We start from the raw sequence: 22,817 nt of genomic DNA on the forward strand, positions 1-22,817 counted from the left end.
TAAGATTTCCTAAGTATCGTGGGAAGACATTATACTGGAGAGAATGGATGACTTTTATCAACTATCAAATATAAGTACATTATTGTAAATAATGTCAGGTCACTATGAGGATTTATCTAACAATAATACGGCTCTGAGCAGGTGCTATGCATTTCTAATATATATAATCTTTTTATCACTGAACACCTGAGCATCTATACTGTAGCATAGCAATGTTTCCAATGTCGTGTGTGTGGGTGTACATATGTATATAGCAATTGCTAAAATGATTCAATCATATTTTCTCTTTTCTATAATTGTAAATCAGATAGATAATGAACATCTCCTTTGGATATTTCAAAGTTATCCTCACCCCCTTAGTTCTCAAAATAAAGCTCTTACATTTGTCTTGTCTCTAGTTCAGTTCCTTAATCTCTCAGAAAAGAGATCTGTCATCTACCTAGTTGAAACTAAAAAAATCTAAGTGTTATCTTTCTTACCTCTCTTACCCTCACTTCTCTTACCCAATTCATCACAAATTTCTCTCATTTAATATTCAAAGTTACCCACTTTTGTTCATCTCCCCCTTACCACTTTGACCCAAGTTAATGCTAATGATAGTTCTTGTGCCTGGAATGCTTTTCTTTTCTTTAATTTTGTGTATCATGGCAAAAGAATTTTTGTTTATTTATTTATTTATTTTTGTGGTGTGGAAAATCACATCTGCTTCGCAAGTATTCTACCACTGATCTACAACTCCAACTCCTGGAATGCTGCTTTATTTAAAGCATTTATCCAGCTTAACTGTATACTTCTCCTTCAATTCTCCTCTAATCTGTCCCTTACTCTAGAGTGAGTGTTATTATCAAAGCACATACCTGGCCATAATTATTCCATGCTTAAACCCCTTCCCATTCTTCCTGGGGAAAAAAGTAACATTTCTTTAGGATAACCTGTATGATGGTTTCTAAATGTGGCCACAAATCTTGTCCTTTCACCAAGAGCTGGAGTCCCTTTAATTCTGATCAAGCTTGTGACTGTTTCATCCAATATAGTACAGCAGGAGTGACACTGTGTGGCTTTCAAGAATCAGTAGTATAGGTCACACAGTTTTCCTAGTGGTGGAAAGTGCAAAGCTACCAAGAAGGAACTCAGAAAACCTTTTGGCTGACATATTGGAGAGAACACAGGTAGACATTGGTTTGGTGGAGCTGGTTGAGCTATTCATTTACCATTTATGCTCAGGTGCTAAATGTGAGAATGAAGATTCTATCTCAAAAGTGGGTCTTTCAGGACCAGACATTTTGTCCTAGAATTTGAGTCATCCTACCTGAAGCCTCAGACATAATATAGCACAGCAGGACCAATCTCACTGAGCCCTTTCCAAATTATTGGCATATAATATCCATAAGTGTTAGGGTTTGGATATGAGGCATCTCCAAAAGCTCTTGTTAATATAAGAATATTCAAAGGTGAAATGATGAGCTGTAACCTCATCATTTATCTGAGTTTGAATAGAGTAACTGGATGGCAACTATAGGCATGTGTTGTGTGCCTGGAGGGAGTAGGTCAATGGGGGTGTGCCTGAAAGAGTTCATCTTCCCTAGGGCCTCTTCCCTTTGTTCCCTCTCTGATTCTTGGCTACCATGTGGTGAGTAGCACTCCATCATGTCCTTCCACCATGATGTTCTTCCTCATCTTGGGCCCACAGCAATGGGGTCAGCATCTTGGACTAAACCTCTGAAACTATGAGCTGGAGAAGGAAAAAAAAAAAAAAAACCTTTTCTTCCTTTAAGTTATTCTTGTCAAATTGTTTGCTCACAATGACATAAAGTTGACTAACATAATAAGCCTAACAAATGATTATTGATTTATGCCACTAAGTTATGGGGTGGTTTGTTACTCTGAAAAACATAACTGGAACCATCTGAATGTTCTAGCAAGATACAGCCTTTAGCAAGCTTGATATCAAACTACAAAGTATAGACCTTATAAAGACATAGAGCCATGGAACATGTTGCTATCTCTGCTCTTCATTTTCTTGGTCTCTTTTCCTATGCATGTCCCCAAATTATAGTCCTGAATAGGCCAAGAATCTCCTTGCAGCACTTGTAAAAACTATAATTGTACATTGTGTGTATAATTTCAGGATTGATATCTATATCAATGGGGAAAGTTCTAATGAAGAGATGTAGGATATACATATGATATAATGAAGGATATACATCTCTTCATTAGAACTTTCTCCAGTTAGCACTTGGTTTTTCAAGTGTCAAAAGACTAAGTCTACTTATATTAAGCACTAGATATTTGTTCAATATTATATGCCCTGCAATATTACAGATGCAGGCAGGCATTGGGTACTCAAATGTTTCATGAATGAATTCTGTTGAACATTGTTTATGAAGACAAGGCACAATATAATTTTTCAACGTAAAACATCAAACTATAATTAATCAATAATAACAGATAGTTGAAATTACAAAGTGTTTCCATCCTGGCAAGATTTCTAAGTCACAGTTGGCTTACTTCTTGTACTAATAAATAAAAAGGTACAGATGCCAAATAGCCAGAATTGTTATTGGGCAGAGTGCATTTTTATGAATGTACATACAACACCCACATTTCAGTTGCTACAATGGATTTCAGAGAATATTACTTCAAACATTTCTGATATGAAACATGCTAAGCAATTTCAAAGAAAACTCCATATTTGCCATTTGTAATAGGGAACTTTGGAAAGGAAAAGAAAATTGCACTAGGCATGTATGTATATAACTGCGGGGAAGAAGAGTAGTTATTAACTTAAGTTTACATGGTTTTGCTTGCATTTGTCAGATTGATTCTGCCAACGTGTTTGGGAAGCAAATATACGAAGATTAGAGAATAAAGGAGCATTAATGATTATCCTCTTCCTATTCAAATGCTGCTTTCCTTTTTAGGACAATGAATTGTGTCAGATATTCAGGGAATGAAAAATAAAAACCACATTCATTTGAATCCTTATATCCTACATCTCTTCATTAGAACTTTCCCCAAAAAGTTATCTTTATTTTACCTATGAACAGAGACCCAAAAGGTAAGGTGACCTGCCCACTGCAGGATGATCAAGTGACAGAGCTAAATTTTTTCTGAATGTTTAGGTTTTTTTCCTGCTACACTATATTGACTCCAAATTGAGAGGCAAGCAAACAAGGAAGATGTTTTCATGCAATCAGGAGAAAGAGGTAGAGGGCTTTTATTCTAGAACTAGAGTGCTCTTCTCCTCTCTTGTAGCCTGTATGAAAGTAAGAAAGGATTTATGGAGGGGAGGGGGAGATGAAGTTAACAATAGTACTCTCTCTGATTTTAAAATGAACAAAGAGACAAATTGAGATTTTCATAACGCCAAGTACAGTACTTCCTTCAGTAAATCAAAGGACCTTATTTCTATGAACACAGCTGCATTAAGAAAGAGTACCCTTTTATATGAGTGTTATTTAGAAAATGGAGACTCCTGATACATGAACATCAAATTAAAAATCATGTAAAAGTCAATTTACACATTAATTCTAACTGAAATGTAGTTTCAAAAAGGAAACACAAACACAAATCTAACAAAATTCAATTAATTAAGCATAATTTTAATCTAAATTGGCTTCTAGGTACCAATACATATTCTCTTAAAATGCAACTGAAATATATGGAAACCAGAGAAAGGGGAAGAGATGCATGATTAAGATAAAACAGAAAAAAGGGAACTTGTTATCACAGTCCAAGAAGAACATCATGAGCCTGAAAGCCTTTGGAATTAGTCTAATCCAAAAGAAAGCAAATTCATCCTTTAGAATGTATATAGCAAGAATATGAAAATTCCCCATATGTGTGAACCTGGTTTGAAAACTACAGGTATCAAATAACAGCTTAAATACCCTGTTATACCACACTATGTGGCTGTTGATCATTAAGGCAAAGCTAATGTCCTATGTGTTAGGGAAAATTTAGTAATAACAGGAAAGTGAACCAACAATGTATCAGGGTCATGGCGTTTCTTTAAGTTGCCTTTAAAATTAATGCCTAATCAAGTAACTTATAGCAAAACAGCAGGTGCGTTTACCCTGAGAATAAACAGGAAACAAAGGGAGCCAATTAAGAAATATATCCAGAAGGAAAGACGGATAGGGCCAACTGCTGACAGGGTCTATTAGGATCATTGTAAAGTTAGAATTCACAGTCATTGGTTTCTCAATGTATATCAGAAGGGAAATTTCATTAGTAGCACAGGTGCACTAAGGTAAAATTGCCAGGCAATTTTGACCCCAGAACCTGCATTAAGATAAAATTGACTTATAGGTGAAATCTCCTGAATGGATGGTCACCATGACATTTCCAGAAAGGACCAAATTCCCCCAATCACGTGAAAGAGAAGTTAAACACATTGAATTGGTGAAGACTTCAGAAGGTGGGATCCAGTTTTCCTGGCAAACATAAAACAGTAATTATTTGAAAGCAATATTAAGTTTCCTTTGTATTCTTTGCTTGAAGGCAAACTACTCTCTTTTTCTCTTGGGAGTGTTCTTTGATTGAGACTTACTTTCGTTTACAATAATATTCTCTTACTTGGCTTTTCGTGGCTGAGTCTAAATTTTCTTTTGTCAGGACACAAGAACTGAGGCTTGGAGTTTTGGCTACCCATTTGCTGTGACATTTTACCCCACCCAAATCTCTTACTGTAAACAAGTAGACAGAAAATAAGGAAGACTGACAATGGTAGAGGCCTCCCTATTAAGAGTTTGCAAATACTAGAGAACAAAGAAAGAATTCTGGCTGTGATGCAAGAGTGAAACTAAGTTTTAGGGGGTGATTTGCTTTTATTATTGTACTTATGCTGCTAAAAGGACCAAACAACAAGAGCAGGAGGAAGAGAGAAGATTCCATCTAGGGTTAGTACAACTGTATTAGATGAGAGTCTAACAAATTTCTGATTTTTCCAGAAAGCTAGAAATGGCTGAGAGAGAGAGAGATGTGCATGCATTTAGCTCTTTTCTGGCTGTAATTCTGAGAAGAGGATTTAAAATCTGAATGACACAGACAGAGCCAACAGTAAGCCACATTATTGCTTTTGGCAACTTTAGGGTCTGGTTAGATTTTTTTTTTCTCTCTCTCTCTGTTGGAAGATGAGTGTACATGAAAAGTCAGCATGCAGAAAGACTGCATTACCTGGGAAAGCAAAAATATATCCTGAAGATTGAGAGAAAGAATAGTTCTAACTATGATAACAGATAATTTGAGAACAATTTGTTATGGTTGCTTGGCAGAAGGTAAGAATACATGGCCTAGATGTAAATGAATGTAAAGAAGTAAAAGAATGAAAACAGAAAAACTAACAAAGTTGATTAAGGTTTTTCATGTAATGACTGACAATTTATATTCCTCTGTGAAGTACCAAACCAAAATACTTTCTAATTTTTTTCATAGGATATTATTTTTTTTTCTTTTTTCAATGTTTATGTTTTTATTGTTCTATTTTAACATTGATATAAAATGCAAAAATGAAAAAAAATGGAAACATGTTAAACATTTGTTCAATACAGACCACCATTGTTAATAATATTATGAGCGTATCCTTCAGGGCCAACATAGAGATGATGTGTGGAGGGCGATACCAATGAGACAGCTTTTAATTGTGTGACCTTTGGCAAGTTATTGAATTCTGAAGAATTGTTTTGTTATCTGAAAAATAACCATTTTAAAAAATCCAGTTCAAAAAAGTGTCATAAGAATTAAATGGCATAATACATTTAAAACATGTTCAGGGCTGAACATGATGGTACACATCTGTAACCCCAAATACTCTGGAGGCTGTGGCAGGAGAATCTCAAATTTGAGGCCAGCCGGGTAACATAGTGGGGGCTTTGGATGTGTCCTCAGTGGTAGAACACCCCTAGGTTCCATTCCCAGGACTTCAAAAAATAAAAACAAACCAATAAACACTTTCTGGAAGATAGTAAGATTTGAATAGAAGTGACTATTATTGCAAGTCATTGTTTCCTACATAAATATATAATCTTACTTAGTGTTATATTTTTAAGTTAATACTTATGATTGTTTTATATAATTATTATTCAGTAATATCATTTGTTGTACAGTTTGAACATCCACATCCCTAATCTGAGAATAGATATTGTCAGCTATTTAAGTTCATTCAAGCAATATTTATTCAGTGTCTACTATGATCCAGTCAGGGAATACAGCAGAGCCTTGGAAAATAACAACAAAAGAAGTTCTCTTATAGCTTAATGAAGGCTGTTCTCATAAAAACCTAAAACATATATGTCAAGTAGTGATAAGTATTATGGGAAAAAAATAAACTAAAAGTAACAAAAAAATGTAGTGACTGAAAATGGTGTGGAATTGATAATTTCACAGAAAATCCTTACTGAGAAGCTGAGGCTATGGCAAAATCTAATGAAAGTGATGGAATGAGCCACGTGGATATCTTGGAGGGAACAGTTTCAGGCCAGTCAAGGTTCCTGTGCTGGAAATGCCCTGAGCAATTTGCCAAAATTTCTGGAGAGATGAGAAATAAGAATAATGAGAGTTCTTAGAAGTAAAAGTAGGTCAAGTAATACAGATTTTTGAAAGGTACTCCTCTTCAGTCAGAAGTAACATAAAAGCATTGGAGGAAATTAAGCAGAAAGGTAACATGATTAAGCATGTTTCAGCTGCTGAGTTGCATAAACAGAGTTGGAGAAGATAAAAGCATAAAAAAGAGAGCTAAAGTTAGTAGGCTGATGCAATAATCCAAAAAGAAGACAATGGTCATTTATAAAAAAGTAATTCATGTCATAAATAATTATTAAAGGCCTATCATTTTTTCTAATTAGTTCTAATTAGTTATACATGACAGTAAAATGCACTTTGACACATCTTACATTAATGAAGTATAACTTCTCATTCTTCTGGTTGTACATGATGTAGAATCACACTGGTTGTATAGTCATATATGCACAGAGGGTAATAATGTCCAATTAATTCTACTTTCCTTCTGATCCCTATACTCCTTCCCCTCCTTTCACTCCTCTCTGCTTTGTCAAAGTACTTCTATCCTTTTCTAGCACACCCATTGTGAATTAACATCTGCATATCAGAGAAACATTTGTTCTTTAGTGTTTGGGGATTAGCTTATTTCACTTAGCACATTATTCTCCAGCTTCTCGCATTTACCAGCAAATAATTTCATTATTTTTTAGGAACTGCTTATGTGCTATTGTATAGAATGATTACCCTGGTCTCAGGGATTAAAACTGTAGTTGGATGACATTTTAAAAAGTCAACAATACAGAATTAAAATATGGACTCTTACCACATTGTAACCAGTGCTATGGATAAAATAAGGAAAGCAAAACCCCTAGGATGAGCAAGGATGGAAGAGACTGAGTGAGAAGGAAAAAAAATCAGGTTAGACTAGAAAGGTATGGGTGGGGGAAGTGGTAACATATCAAGGAGCAACTGATAAGCAGCAGTAGGGTTTTGAGATTCCCAGTTCTTCATTCAGAATCAAAACTTAAATATAACTGGAGAATTATCTTTGCTGTAGTGAGATCAATGTTCCAATTTTTTCATTACTCCTTGAACTCAGGTTTCTCTGGCTATTTGTGTCTCCTTACTTATGTTGATTTACTTTAGCTGTTAGGATATTATGACTAATGTTAGAGAACTAATTCTTTCTGGAATAGTTCTAGTTTATATTTAAAGGTATCCTTACCATTTATTATTACTATTATTATTAATTGATAAATCATAATTTTATATATATACATATATATATATATATATATGTATATATATTCATGGGGTATGGTATTTTGATATATGAATATGTGTGGAATGATTAAATCAAGCTAATTACCATATCCATCACCTAACTTACTTTTGTGGTGAGAACTTTGAAATTTATATTCAGCTACTTTTTTTCTTAGTTTATTCCTACTAGATCTTTAATGAAAAAAATAACACCAGTCTAAATTATTCCAGGAAACTGAAAGGGAGGGAACACTTTAAATACATTCTATGAAGCCAGGATAACCTGATACCAAATGATACAAAGATTCAGCTACTTTGAAATGTGCAATACCTTATCATGCAAAGACTTATTTCTCCTGCCTAACTGAAACTGTGCTTCCTTTAACCAGCAACTGTTATTTCCTTTCTCCCACCTGTAGGTCCTGGTAACCACTTTCTACTTCTTTGAATTTGATTTTTTAGATACCATGTGGTATTTGATATTAGATCATATGGTATTTGTCTTTTTGCACCTGACTTATTTCACTTAGTATAACATACTCCAGACTTATTCATATTATCATAAAGGAGATAATTTCCTTCTCTTTTAAGGCCGAATAGTATTCTACACACCATGTTTTTTTTTTTTTTTTTTGCCCTCTCATCTGTTAATGGACATTTAGGTGATTCTAGAGTCTCTTTATTGTGGGAAAAGCTACAGTGAACATACTGCAGCTCTATCCTCAGCATACTGATTCCAGTTCCCTTGGATACATGCCTGAGTTGGGATTGCAGAAACATATGATACTTCTACTTTTAATTTTTTGAAGAAACTCCATGCTGATTTCCATAATATCCATCTTAATTTACATTGTCATGAATAGTATAAAGGGTTTCTTTTCTCCACATTATCACCAACAAGTTATCTTTTATATTTTATGGGATATAAGGTGATACACTATTGTTTTAATTTGCACTTCCCTAATGATTAGTGATGTTGAACATTTTTTCAAGGATTTGTTGACTATTTGCATGCTTTTTGGAGATCTGGTCAGGTCTCTTGCTCATTTCTTGTGTGTGTGTGTGTGTGCGGTGGGAAGGGGGAAATAGAACCCAGTCCAGTCAGAATAGCAGCTATTAAGAATACAAACAACAATAAGTGTTGGTGAGGATCTGGGGGGAAAAGGCACACTCATACATTGTGGGATTGCAAATTGGTGCAGCCAATATGGAAAACAGTATGGAGATTTCTTGGAAAACTGGGAATGGAACCACCATTTGTCCCAGCTATCCCACTCCTTGGTCTATACCCAAAGGACTTGAAACAGCATACTACAGGGACACAGCCACATCAATGTTTATAGCAACACAATTCACAATAGCTAAACTGTGGAACCAACCTAGATGCCCTTCAGTAGATGAATGGGTAAAGAAAATGTGGTATATATCACAATGGAATATTATTCAACATTAAAAGAGAATAAAATCATGGCATTTGCAGGTAAATGAATGGAGCTGGAGAATTTAATGCTAAGTGAAGTAAGCCAATCCCCAAAAAACAAATGCTGAATGATTTCTCTGATTTAATATACTGCATGGAGCAGGGGATGGGAGGATTAAATGAACTCTAGATAAGGCAAAGGGGAAAAGGGGAGAGAGGGGAAGGGAGGGAGCATAGGGGTAGGAAAGACAGTGGAAAAAAAAATTCGATGGTCGTCATTACCCTAATTACATGTATGAAGACAGGAAAGATGTGACTCTACTTTGTGTACAACCAGAGATATGAAAAATTGTGTTCTATGAATTTTAAAGAATTCTGTTGTCATATTATAACAAAATTTTTATAAAAGAAATTAAAAAAAAAAAGAATAGAACCTAGGGTCTTGTACATGCTAGGCAAGTGCTCTACCACTGAGCTACAGCCCCAACCCCCTTGCCCATTTTGAAATCAGGTGTTTTGTTTTTGTTATTGTTGTTTGAGCTCTTCATGTATCTTAAATATTGACCTCTTATCAAATGTATAGTTTGTAATTATTTTCTCCTATTCTCTGTGTCATTCACTTTGTTAATTATTTTCTTTGCCTCATCATTTTTACTTTCATTCTGGCTTTTAAAAATATGCATTACCTGGCATTAGCTCCTTTTTTTGTGATAGACTTGGCATACCATTTGTGTGTGTGTGTGTATGTGTGTGTGTGTGTGTGTGAGCAAAGATGTGTTACAGGCCGTGGGACAAATTTTATGCCACTACTCAATTCTTCAGAATCCAGGATAATTAAGATGATCTTACTTAGGGAATTATGAGCATACTTGAGGTTTTACTTAATAATATCACAATAATAGATTCACAAATCCCAAATTTTATTCTTCTTGTCTCCATTCTCTTGCCAGGCAATTTCCCAGTTGTATAGAGTATGATATGGTCTACCCTCATTTGAGGGAAAGAGTAGGAAAGTTTTACAAGGATCAAACAAAAGTATTTGATGAAATATATCTTTACATATAGAGTAACAAAACATATATTATAGGTACTCTAATGTTTTATATTAACCTTGGCTTCCAATTTACATGGTAACTGTTTCATGATCTTTATTATTGATTTATGTTAAAGGCGTGATTCTGGAATGATGTTCCTTTTTCAGACATACTGAGGAAGAATTGACATTGGGGCTTCTGCTTTAAATTTTTGGTTTCTCTGGCCAGCTCTTAAGGTTTTCTGCTAAGTAGCAGTGATAGGACAATTACACTCTTTCCATGCTTGTGTGAAGAGTCACTTCCAACTTGGATTCAAGGTAGAAACTATACACAGTGACCCCTCCTGTGGAACACACCTAAGCCTGTTACTTGGCTTGTGGTCACATTTTAATCATTTCATGCTCAGCATCTGAGCATTAGTCCCGGAAAACTACCACAAAGTCACTTTTCCCATTTTCTATCCTTCTCTACATGAATCACCACTCTAACTGCCACCCAGCATCGTGAGGACAGGTTTCATGATGGGTTTTCTCCACAGTGTGTCTTTTCGTAGTACTGAAAGGATTTAAATTTCCAGGCAGTAGGTTACAGGCTCCTACCTGCAATGATTTAATTGGAGAGCACAGCACAGCAAAATATAAAACAACATGTAAATGTCAAGCTATAACTTTAAATAAATTTTGACATTAGAATCATGTAGATGCATACAATTCTTCACAAAAGAAGGACAAGGAATAGCTGTGCCTTTCTGTTTTATATAGTTAAGAAGGCCTTGGGCTCACAGAAGAAAAAAAGAGGACTTAGCATTTGGAGTATGAACTGTATGTCGGGCATAATGCACATGCACATGTATTTGTTTAAGTCTTATGGGTTGAGAATCAGAGTTTCAAAAGACAGAAAGATTTTGTTCTGTGGATAATAAAGTGGGCAACTGGACAAAGGTACCTAAAACAGGAAACATTGAAACTATGGCTTTTCCTCTTATATGTAAAGAAAATCCAACTGCTTGGTCATCCAGGAGCCCTAAATATCTTATTTTTGTAGCTACCAATAATATTTCTTCATCCGTACAAATTGTGTAGTAACAAATAATAATTTCATTTATTTTTGTGGCTGAGGAGAAGATGATTTCTCCCTCAGCTATAGTATTTACAGTGCCAAATTTCCTTTTGCTGTTCTTGAAGGAAAGCTTAGTAGTCATGCCAATTAAGTAGAGTTCCATTATGCTGATAAAGTCAAAATAAAATGAAATATCTGACCTTTGCTTATAATCCAAGTCATGGTGCCTCATCAGATCTGAATTTTCTGACAAAACATAACTATTTAGAGTAGTCTTCAGTGGTGGGAGAATATTTATGTTCTTATAAATGGCAACACTTCTTTATCCATGCATCACTTTGGTATTTAGGACTTTGCATCAGTGAAGATAATGGCAAATCACACCATGTTTTTAAGCATGCCCATTTGTGTTTGGGGTTCCACAGTAGGCATAATTCTGAAAATTTTCTTTAACGATTTAAACCTCCAGGTGCTAGGATTATAGCTCAGTGGTAGAACACCTGCCTAGCACATGTAAGGCAGTTTGATCCTCAGCACTACATAAAAATAAATAAAAATAAAACAAAGGTATTCTGTCCATCTACAACTAAAAAAATTAAAAAAAAAAAAAGATTGAAAGCTTCCAAATTCCCACAACCTATGAAAGTGGTGTGCTATCACTCCCATGATTGCAAGATGGTATGATCTTTTAAGAAGGGGATATTATCCAGAAGTGCCAAATTTAACCATGTTAAATTGTAAAAATAGAGAACTTTCTCTGAACAGTGGTAGGGAAGAAAGGTAAGGGAAAATCAAAGATATTTAAAGTATGAACAGGATTCAACACACCATGAATGGAAAGATAGAAGAGGCAAAAGATATACAGGTGACCTCTAAAAACAGAAAATAGCCCAAGCACTGATCCAGCACAGAACTGGGGACCTACAAGCCACAAAGAATGGATTCTGCCAACAACCTGAATGAGCTGGGAAGTTGAGTCTTCTACAGTGTCTGCAGCCAATACCTTAATTACAAACTTGTGATACTTAAGCAGAGAAGCCAGTTGAACCTGCCAGATGTCTGACCAATAGAACTGTAATTAATTAATGAATATTTTTAAGCTGCTAAGTTTGTGCTAATTTGTGAGGCAGCAATAGAAAACTTACAATTTTTTTCTTCCAACAATTCTTTGGATGGTTGGAACAGTTTTGTCCAAGTTCCTGACTATGCAACTAAGTGATACCCACCAATTGCTCATGGCTTTATGATTGTGCTTATCATTATACTTATTGCAGTCTACCAATCTGCAATAGTTTTTCTTATTAGCTTATTCATTGTCTGTTCTCTGAATAGATTGTATAATCTGCAGAGGCAGGATCTTTTTTTTAAAATTTTTTATTCTAATTTGTTATGTATGATAGAAGATGTATTACAATTCATATTATACATATAGAGCACAATTTTTCATATCTCTGATTAGACACAAAGTAGAGTCTTTATACATGTACTTAGGGTAAGGATGTCTATCTATCTCATTCCACCATCTTTCCTACCCTCATGCCCCCTTTCTTCCCCTCCCTCCCCTTTACTCTATCTAGAGTTCTTCTAATCTTCCCAGCTATCCACTCTCAACCCCAATATGAATCAGCCTCCTTATATCAGAAAACATTCAGCCTTTGGATTTTGGGGATTGACTAACTTCACTTAGCATTATATTCTCCAACTCCATCCATTTGCCTGCAAATGCCATGATTTTATTCTCTTTTAATGCTAAATAGTATTCCACTGTGTATGTGTAAGGATCTTTGTTTTTCTTGCTGTTTATCTGAGACTCGACTTTATTTGCTGAATTGGGTGAATAAATATTACTTTCAGCAACTTGACTTCTACCTTAAGTAAATAAGCTTCTGAATAACTTGAAGCATCTTGGAGCTTAGCTTCTACTATTATAAATTGTGTTAAAATGGTCGCTTATGTATTTTAAGTGTTTTGACAAATAAGTGGTTTTCTGAAACCCATTATTATCTTCCATGTCTTTTCTTGATGTACTTTGGTTATCTTTAATATATATATAATTTATATACATATTATATATATATATATATATATATATATATATATATATTACATAAAGTAATCAGCTCCAATCTAATGTTTGCTTTGATATTTATCTTTAAGAAAGGTGATTTGCTTTTTCTTGTTGTTGCTCCACATTATTCGGCAAGATAAACAAAAAATACATGTTGCAAATATGAAAAGTAGAGAAATGTACAAAACGATTCTATCTTAGAAAGAGAAAACTGTGTGTATTTAGGTCGTGTTCAGTAAAAATAATGCTTGGATAGTTAGTTTCTCAAAGAATGTAAAATTATACAAATTCATGTTTGAAAAAAGCTGAAAAAGTCAAACAATAGATTATCATATCCTGTGCATATATTTTATAAAGGGCACACCAAAAGAAATATATCTTATTAATGTAGTAAATAGTGAGACAAAGAAGGCAAGTACTGAAAGCTGAATGCTAGAATAATATCTATGCCCTCGAAATCAGGAATGTCCTCATCTGAGCAGAAAAAGTGAGGGGAGAGTGTTCATAAGGAGTCCAAAACTAGGGAGTATGAATGAGTGGTGGTACTTGCTCTCCAATTGATATTTATACCTTGGGAAACCGAGATTCCTTGATGGGTTAGCAAAAGCTCCCCGATCAAGGAAAAGTCTGAATAAAGCCTCTAGGATCACCCAAATCAATTTGTTAATGTGCATGAAGAAAATAACTTCATATATCTTCCTGAGAACATGAAATAATATCAAGACAATCACTGCAAGACATGCAGAAAATAGTGGATAATCTAACTTTAAATACTGTATGGAAGACTTGTCTTAAATAGATCTATTGCTTTTTACTTTCTTCATTTGCTTTCCCAATACCTGGACTTTAATATCTCTCTCTCTCTCTCTCTCTCTCTCTCTCTCTCTCTCTCTCTCTCTCTCTCTTTTCACACAATGCCTTGCTTTTCTTGTCCAACTCTTTTCACTGAATATTCCTTCTGCTATGAATATTATTTTCCTTATCCTAATATTGAAGGAAAAATCTAATTTGCTATTAGGAAGGGTTAATTCAAACCCCACTTAACCATGTATTAATTGTAGGACTACAAAACAATTGTTTTTGGCATGTGTTTCCTCATATAACATGGGCGTAATGATAATTCCTAGTAAAATAGTTTGCTAGGGCTGCCATACTATAAACCAGGGGATTAAAAAATAGAATTATATTGGCTCAGAGTTATGAAGGGTAGAATTCTGAAGTCAAGATTTCAACAAGGTTGGTTCCTTTCAAGGGCTAAGAGGGAGTATATGTTTCATTCTTCTATCTCATCTTCTGATGGTTTTCCTGTGATCTTTGGTATTCCTTGGCTTGTGGTAGCATAACTCCAATTTTTTTATAGTGTTCTTTCTGTTGCTCTACCTCTTTATGTGAATTTTCTCTTTTTAAAAAGACAAAGTCATATTCAATTAGAAATCTACCTTACTTATTTCCAAACAAGATCATATTCTCACAGTGAGGGTCAGAATTTCAACCCATAATGCCTTCTTCATAGGGTTATTGTAAAGATTGAGTAAAACATTGTAATGTGTTTAGCCAGATGTTTGGTACATGATTAATAGTGAATAATTAATCTGTTACTAAAGGACATGAAATATTTTGCTTATGCAAAATGTTAGACATTTTCTGTTCATTTTTAACACTCCTTGTCTCTTATATCTTATATACACATATGCAGAAGCATTTACTCTTTTATATAAGCAAATATTTGTATATTTTTAAATTTTATATGCTTTCTACCTTTGGTATCATTACATTGTGCTTCTCTGAAAGATAGGAAATGCACATCTCTATTCTACCAGTCTCTATTTCCTATTGCAAAAATATTATGTGACAAGGAAATCATGCCACAGGTTAGGCTTTACAAGTGAGAGAGTTCTGTTTGACTCTTCTGTAATACTTCTACTGTCTCAACCTCAAAAAGATATTTTGAAAGCTAAGCCTACCATTCTACAAACCCAATGGGTTTATAAAATGGGTCATTTGTTAGACAACAGCCTTGGTCAATAATGCAACAGTATTCCATACAGAGTAAGCTTGCTCTCACATCAAAAGGTCCCCAAACTTTCCAGTTTGCAAGGACTTGTTCCTAATATTCTCACAAGAAATTGCTTTTGGTACAGAATTCACTGTAGGCTGTCAAAACAAATGTGAAACTTTCTGGCTTAAAAGTCATGGTTAATACAAATTTTGTTGCTACAGTGACAGCTGGAACAGGCAGAGTTGTCCATTATAAAAGAATCAACACTGGACAGATTTTAATAAGAAACCCTTGGAGAATCATGTGGCCTCAAAGTGCTGCATAAATTGCCCCAAATTAAAATAACAACAAAAAAATGGAACAAGATGATAAATATTTCAGAATGTCTCAACTATGTAATTGCCAGCCTTTTATTTCCTTATTATAGCTCTTGCTTTCATGTAAATGCACAGGAAATATACAAAACTTGAAATATTTCATTCCTGGACTGTGTAAGAGATGCGAGAACCCACCATCCAAAACATGAGACACAAGATTATCATGAAAACCAAATGATGTAATCCACACATCAGTATCTCAGCTGTGCCCAGCTCTGAGACTTCTTATCCATCATTGACATCATTGTCTCTATCAATGTCACCATTGTGTCAGTATTGATATTTTTCTCAAAATTCTTAACCAGAATTTGGGGCTTTTTGCTTATTATCTGAGGAGTACAAATGAAAGGGGAAAAGACTGAAAAAAGAAATCTTGTACAGTTTTTAGAAATTGAATTATTTGCAGTCCTCTTTTCTCTCATCACTGTTTTTCTGTATCTCTTAACAATCTCGTGTGTGTGTGTGTGTGTGTGTTACTTCACAGCATGCAAAATGCAGCAATGCTAGGATGTGTTTGGGGAATATCTACATTTCACACATGAAGCTCCTGGGGCTCCCTAATACTTCTCATGGACAGTCACAGTATAATTGGAATCATTTCAAAATGTAAGTAAATCAGAGGCTAATAGAACAAATAATGAAATTTCTGAAATGCAGGTACAATGGGCAGATTAATGATGTTACTTTCTTACATAGCTTTTTATTTCAAAGACTATTGAAGTAGCCACCATTGCTTTAGAAGTGAGAGAAATGAGCAGAGTATAAAGGCCAGTGAGTTAGAGATGAGTTCTCCAGCACAAAAACAATATTTAATCAAGATACTTACACATGGGCATGACCAGAAGAAAACATACCGAGAAGCTACCAAGTTTTGAGGACATAACATTTATAAATGATGTCCTAAACAGGCTTGAATATCCTCTTACCGTCAAATTACCAAAACAATCCTAGGCCTGCAAACCTCCACCAATAGCAATGACTCTGCTAAGGCCATGCAGCCTCCAGGAGAGGCAGCCTCACCAGGGTCCCCTTGTCAAGGCCAGGAAAAAATGGACAGATGTACCTCTCAATGGAAGAGCCAGAGGCCATGAAGGAAACAGAAAGTAGAACCAGTAGTTGCCAGGTGAATTAATATTTGCCAAGGAAGGGGCTTCCCTGTTTCTTCCAGTTTGGTTAATTACTTTGGCTCACTAATTGGGTGTTTCTAGGTGAGAAAGTACACAAACATCTTCAATGTGTAATCAGCTAGACCACCCAAAGCTCCATGTAGACATAATGGAGAGGACTGCATATTATCTGGACTGGATATAGTTAATAAGCCTATTTTATAAATGCTGGGACATATTAAAATGGAGGTAAATGAGAATATCACAGAGACTATATTGGCTATCAAATATCATTAAAACAGAATATGTATTTAACATTTCTTTTTAAAATTTGTTCTTTTTTAGATATGCATGACAATAGAGTTGTGTATTTTGATGTTTTATACATACATGGAGTATAACCTATTCTAATTAGGATCTCATTTTTGTGGAATTTAACACTCAGAAGAGACATAGTTCAAAGCTAAAAGTAAACACTTTGCAGCTTTTTTTTTTTTCTTCTTCTTCTTCAAGATTGCATGTAAACAGAAGTTGCTAGGTAAAACTTCTGGTAATCCTTTTTGAGATGGTAAATTTGGCTATGAGAACTCTTTCTGCCTTTCACCTTTTTTTTTTTCCCCAACCTGGATTCCAAGCTTTTTGGCTATAATCTTACTGCCCCTCAGGATTTTGAAAATGAAACAATATATTAGGCATAAACATAGTACATTAGCTAAAAGAAAACATTCTGGAACCTGCCCAAATGGCCTTGCTACTTCTTCAAATTGACTAAAATTTCAACAAAGTTTTTTCCTTGGCTGTAAGTTCTGTGATAAAAATAGGAGAAAGCTTACTATTCTTCTGGGAACCGATAATTTCACAAGCACACATGGCCTGCGAAATCCCTCACCCCAGCCCCATATAAAAACTCTCCTGGCCCCTGTGTCAGTGGAGCTAAGTGTGGAGACTGTGTTTGGGCTAGCTTCCCTGTTGCTGGCAATAGTATCAAAATAAAACTAATTTTTTGTCTGTTCATCTTGTCTAGTGTGCTTTTTCTTTAAATCTCTAATGACTTTATGGAAACTCAGGACTATCTCTGTTTTGCTTATCTACAGACTTCTTCAACATGACAAAATTCTTACTGATGTCACTGTAGCTGGATCACTGTTACTGGCAGCCCAGTGCAATCCCAAACTGATGGGAAGCTTTGAAATGCAGGAATGAGTAACAAACTGGCAAACGTATGGAAAATTCTATTGGAGTCCATAGAATATGTGCTGGGAGGGGGTTGATCACAGTTAGACTATTCTAGTCTTTTATTTTCCAAGAGAAGGATATATTCATTTAATTAAAACTTTACAAATTTAATTATGCATGGCATCTTTTCTAAAGTAACCATGGAGAGACTGAATTTTGTTACATGTATTTTTCAATCCTATAGAAATAAAACATTAAAGGAAAATAGGGACTCTGTCCAACAGTAGGTCAGTAAGAAAGAATTAAAAATAAAGTTTATAGTACATGGGAGAAGAAGTGGGCACAAAAGCAAATATTTCTCCAAGAACAACAACAATGAAAAAAAATGGATCTGTAATGGTGACATTCATGAACCGCAGTCTATCAGATCAGGTTTTTTTAAAAAAATCCAACTCTGATACTTGCAAGTAAGACAAAGGCATGGAAAGACTGAAGGAAAAGTATGAAAAAACTACAACTCTCACATAAACCAAACAGAGATGAGAGTAGCTATTTATGGAAAATAATGATTTTAGTATAAAATGATACATAGAAGAAAGCATTACTACAAGTTAAAAAACAATTACTTCACTAGTAAACAGTTTTACAAACTATCCTCAAAATATATGTTGAAAATTTATAAAAATACCAATCAGTCACACTCTCCGCTTTCAGTAATTTAAAATTAGATAGGAGAACATACATACACACACAAGATTTGTGCAGCCCATTTAGGCTTAATTTAATAAATGCATTTAGGAATCCTTACCCAACAATTAGAGAATATGAATTTTTCTCAAATACATGTGGAATACTTACAAATATCATATTCTAAATTACAAAACAAATTTTAAATACCACAAACTCAGTATCATGAATATCACAGTGTATATGTGGAACATACTTAAGATATAACAGTAGCAAAAATTATAGGGGGACATTTTTTGGGGGAATGACACTTAAAATAGTCCTCTGAACTTATCAAAGAAGACAGTTTGATAGAGGAAAAAAATACTTTGTACTGATGGTGAAAAATAATTTTCACTGAAAATTATGGTATGAACTTGAATCATACTTAGGGAGAAATGTACATAAATTTTCTGTATAAGTATTTCTAATGCTTTCATAAGAAAAGAGTGATAAACACATTTAGGGCTAAGCTTTACAGTAAGGGAAACACAGGTCTTGTAAAGCCCTAATGCCTCTGATCCCAAGTTTGGCCTGATTTTGAAAACTCCAAATTCCTTTTTTTTTACTCTGTAGATGAATGAGGTTTCCTGGTGGAGGAATATTTAACTAAGAATTTTAACCCCGATCAACAGACTTTCCTAACAGTTTCTATACAGAGCTGGCTAAAAATATCTCTAAACCAGGATTATGTCACAGCTGAAAAATACCAGAGGGAAAAACAATGCTAAACTCACCACTGATTTGGTGGTCTTTTCAATTCTAGTTTTTATCCCTCTGCCTGATCCTGCTCCCTCTTGCAAATCCTCAAATAGCTGCTTCCAGAATTCTACTTAGGTTTTACAGTTGCTCTTGGCATAAGAGATAGAAAGAAATGTGCTTACTCTAACTTACCTGGAAAAACGTGTGTTCCTTTTTAATACTATTTGTAAAATTTAAAAGCAAGTATTAAAAGCCAAATCCAGAACTTTGTCTTTTTGGGTCAGAATATCTCCATTTATTATAATGAATAGAAGAATTACTTTTCATCACTATCCCAGTTATAATATTTTCCTATACACTTTCTTATATTTTAAATAAAAGTTTCAACATTTTTTTCCATATGTTTAAAGCAAATTTTAAAAAAACTAATTTTTTTTTTTGAATAATCAGTTGCCTAGGACCAAGATCCATCTGTAAATAACAGTATCCCTACTTGCTGGGTGTGTGCTTCAGTTCATTATTCTATTTCATTGGTCTATTTATGTCTTCCACTGTCTTTGTTATTAAAGCTTGTTATAGCTTTATACAATGTCTGAAAGAGTGAGTGCTATTTCTCCTTCTTCTTCAGGAGTATTATGGTTATTTTTTTCGAATTTTCATATCTATTTATGAATCTGATTATTAAGTTTTAAAAACAATCCTTTCAAAAACAACTGTGTTGAATCTGAGTTCAATTTAGAGATAACTGACATCTATAACATTGTAAGTCTTTTGTAGCTGAATATCTAATCTTTTTCACATTATTACTAAAGTTTTATTATAATTTTCCCATAAAGCATTTGTCCAATTTTTTTTTCAAGAAAACAAATAGCCCTTGTATTGGCATGATGATTTTATACTATACATTTTACTGTTAACTTTGTGGTTATTGATCTAACAGCCTCATGTTTGGCAAATCAATCTGAAATGCTGAAATGCTGATTTTGTTTTACAAATTATTATATGACTGTTACTTTTATTATTACCTTAATTTCTAAAATGTATACAGGAAATAATGTTTGTGAAACAGATTCTATACCATGGTTTCTAACAATCACAATCATCAAATTCAGCATCAAATTCAATTTCTTTACTTTCTTGTTATTATCATTATTTTTGGACACTGTATATTGAATAGTGGCACTGTGGATTGAACCCTTTTCATTTTTTATTGAGATAAGGTCTTGCTAAATTGCTAAGACTGGTCTCAAACTTTTGATCCTCTTTCCTCAGCCTCCTAAACTGCTGGGATTACAGACATGCACCATTCATTGTACCTGGCCCTTACTTTCTTATTCTAAGTGAAAATCTATTTCAAATAAATCACAGATTTTCAAGTCAAATTTTTTTTTTAAGAAAATACAACTTTCTTATTTTTTAAGAGCTGCCCCAGATCTACCTCCAGTTCACCTACTGAGACCTAATTATCATGTTTTTAGTAGGACTGGGAAATTCTAAAAGCTTGAGGATGCACGTTTCTTAAACTGCTGCTACTACGGATGACAACTTTGGTTGCTTTGGATCAAACTCACCAAGTGGAAACAAATGAAGTTAGCTCATGAAGCTGAAATTTGGATAGACAAAGCCAAACAGACATACCCAAAGAAGACTTAGTGCAGATTGATCTAGCACTAACTGAAAAGAGATATAAGAAAGAGCATTAAAATAATACAGTACCTCTTTGCAGGGATTCTCTAACATCTTAACTGCTAATATTGAATGACCCAAAATCCCACCTTTTTAAAAGAAAAAAAAAAAACAGAATTTGATCCTGATTTTTGGAGCCATTTGATCCTTCTCTCACTTGCAAGGAATATAGAAAGCAAGTAATGGGAAAGATATCCATACTGTCCTATCCAAGTTTTGTATTGATGCTCAATAACTTTTAATAGATGGAATAATTAAAAAATAGCACATGGCCTGGTCATCTGCTTCTTTAAGTTAGTTTAGGAGTTAGAATGTGGGAGGGTAAAATTGATCCAAGAAAAGAAAAAACCTCAGGCAAAATTAAAGACCCGCCCCCCACCAATTAAACAATTAGATAACTCATGAAATAAAAGTGATCCTATATGTAAGTGAAATAGCTAAAGGCAATTAACAATACAGTATGACATTGGGCATTAGAAAATTAATTGTCTAGCATTAAGTCAATACCTCAGAAAAAGAAACAGTATGATGTTCCTTCTAAATGAGGGTTGTCCAAATACGTACCGTTTCTTCTGTGTCCACAATTACTACCACCTTCTAAAGGTGTGGGGCGGAATCCATGTATTATAGGGATGGAGATCCCTTTCCTAATAGACGAATGAATAATAATTTGACCACTAATCCTACCACCATTCTGTCATCTCTTCTTGGAGTTATCCTACTGACTCAGTGGAAGCAATTTTAATCACTCTTTAAAAGCCATCTTTATCATAGCCTTTTTCTATTTTCTTAGGTCATTTTCTGAGTTAAAATGCCTTTTTGACCCTGTTAATGTTATGAGATAACATTTTCTATGTAAATAAGTTCCTTTTATTAAATGTGAATAGGGTATATATATATTTTTAATCTCTGGAAAAGAATTCCAAGCCAGTGAGTGAGTATTCATTTTTGATACTACCTTTATTGTTATAATAGTCCTTGGGTATGTCCCACATAATCTTTGAGAAAAAGACAACACAGATGGATAGATACACAAACTCTTGGAGGTCTCAATTGAACTAGCTATGCCATTATGAAAATTAACTGCATTCTCACTAAAAAAAAAGGGGGGGGGGAAGGCCTGTCATGATCATGTCTTTATATCTCCAGAAAGAACTTGTTATCCCCTGTGCTATCTCTTGCAACATTCTTTTCAGCCTGTCAGGCAACTGAGAGATGATATCACTCAGTACAAGACTTAAGAGCTATTGATAGGGTTGGACTTCTTCACTGTCCTATAGTTGCTAACCCTCATATCATCAATCTCTGAGACAGATGCTTATTTTATACCAGAGGTTCTATGCTTAGCCTAAGGACCAGGTAATATGCATATTGCACATTTCCTGCTGCTTCTAAGGGCAGTATGATTGGTTTGGTATTGTAAACTCCATTTTGAATTTCTTAATTTTTGAACAAAGAACCTCACATCTTCATTTGCACTGGGGCCAAAAATCAAATAGCCAATGCTGGTCAAGATTCTTTAATATCCTTGAACTAGACACGAACTATCTTATTTACATAATTAAATTAGCATAATATAATGAATATCAATATCCTAAGGCTTTAGAAATTTGCTCTATATTTTTACCATAACTTTAGAGAATTTCTGTGGATTTTGACTTTTGTATAATTCATAAATGATCTTCAGATGTGCCTCCTAG

The sequence above is a fragment of the Marmota flaviventris genome, chromosome 14 (assembly GCF_047511675.1).
Source record: "Marmota flaviventris isolate mMarFla1 chromosome 14, mMarFla1.hap1, whole genome shotgun sequence".
In the NCBI taxonomy this organism is placed as follows: domain Eukaryota; kingdom Metazoa; phylum Chordata; class Mammalia; order Rodentia; family Sciuridae; genus Marmota; species Marmota flaviventris.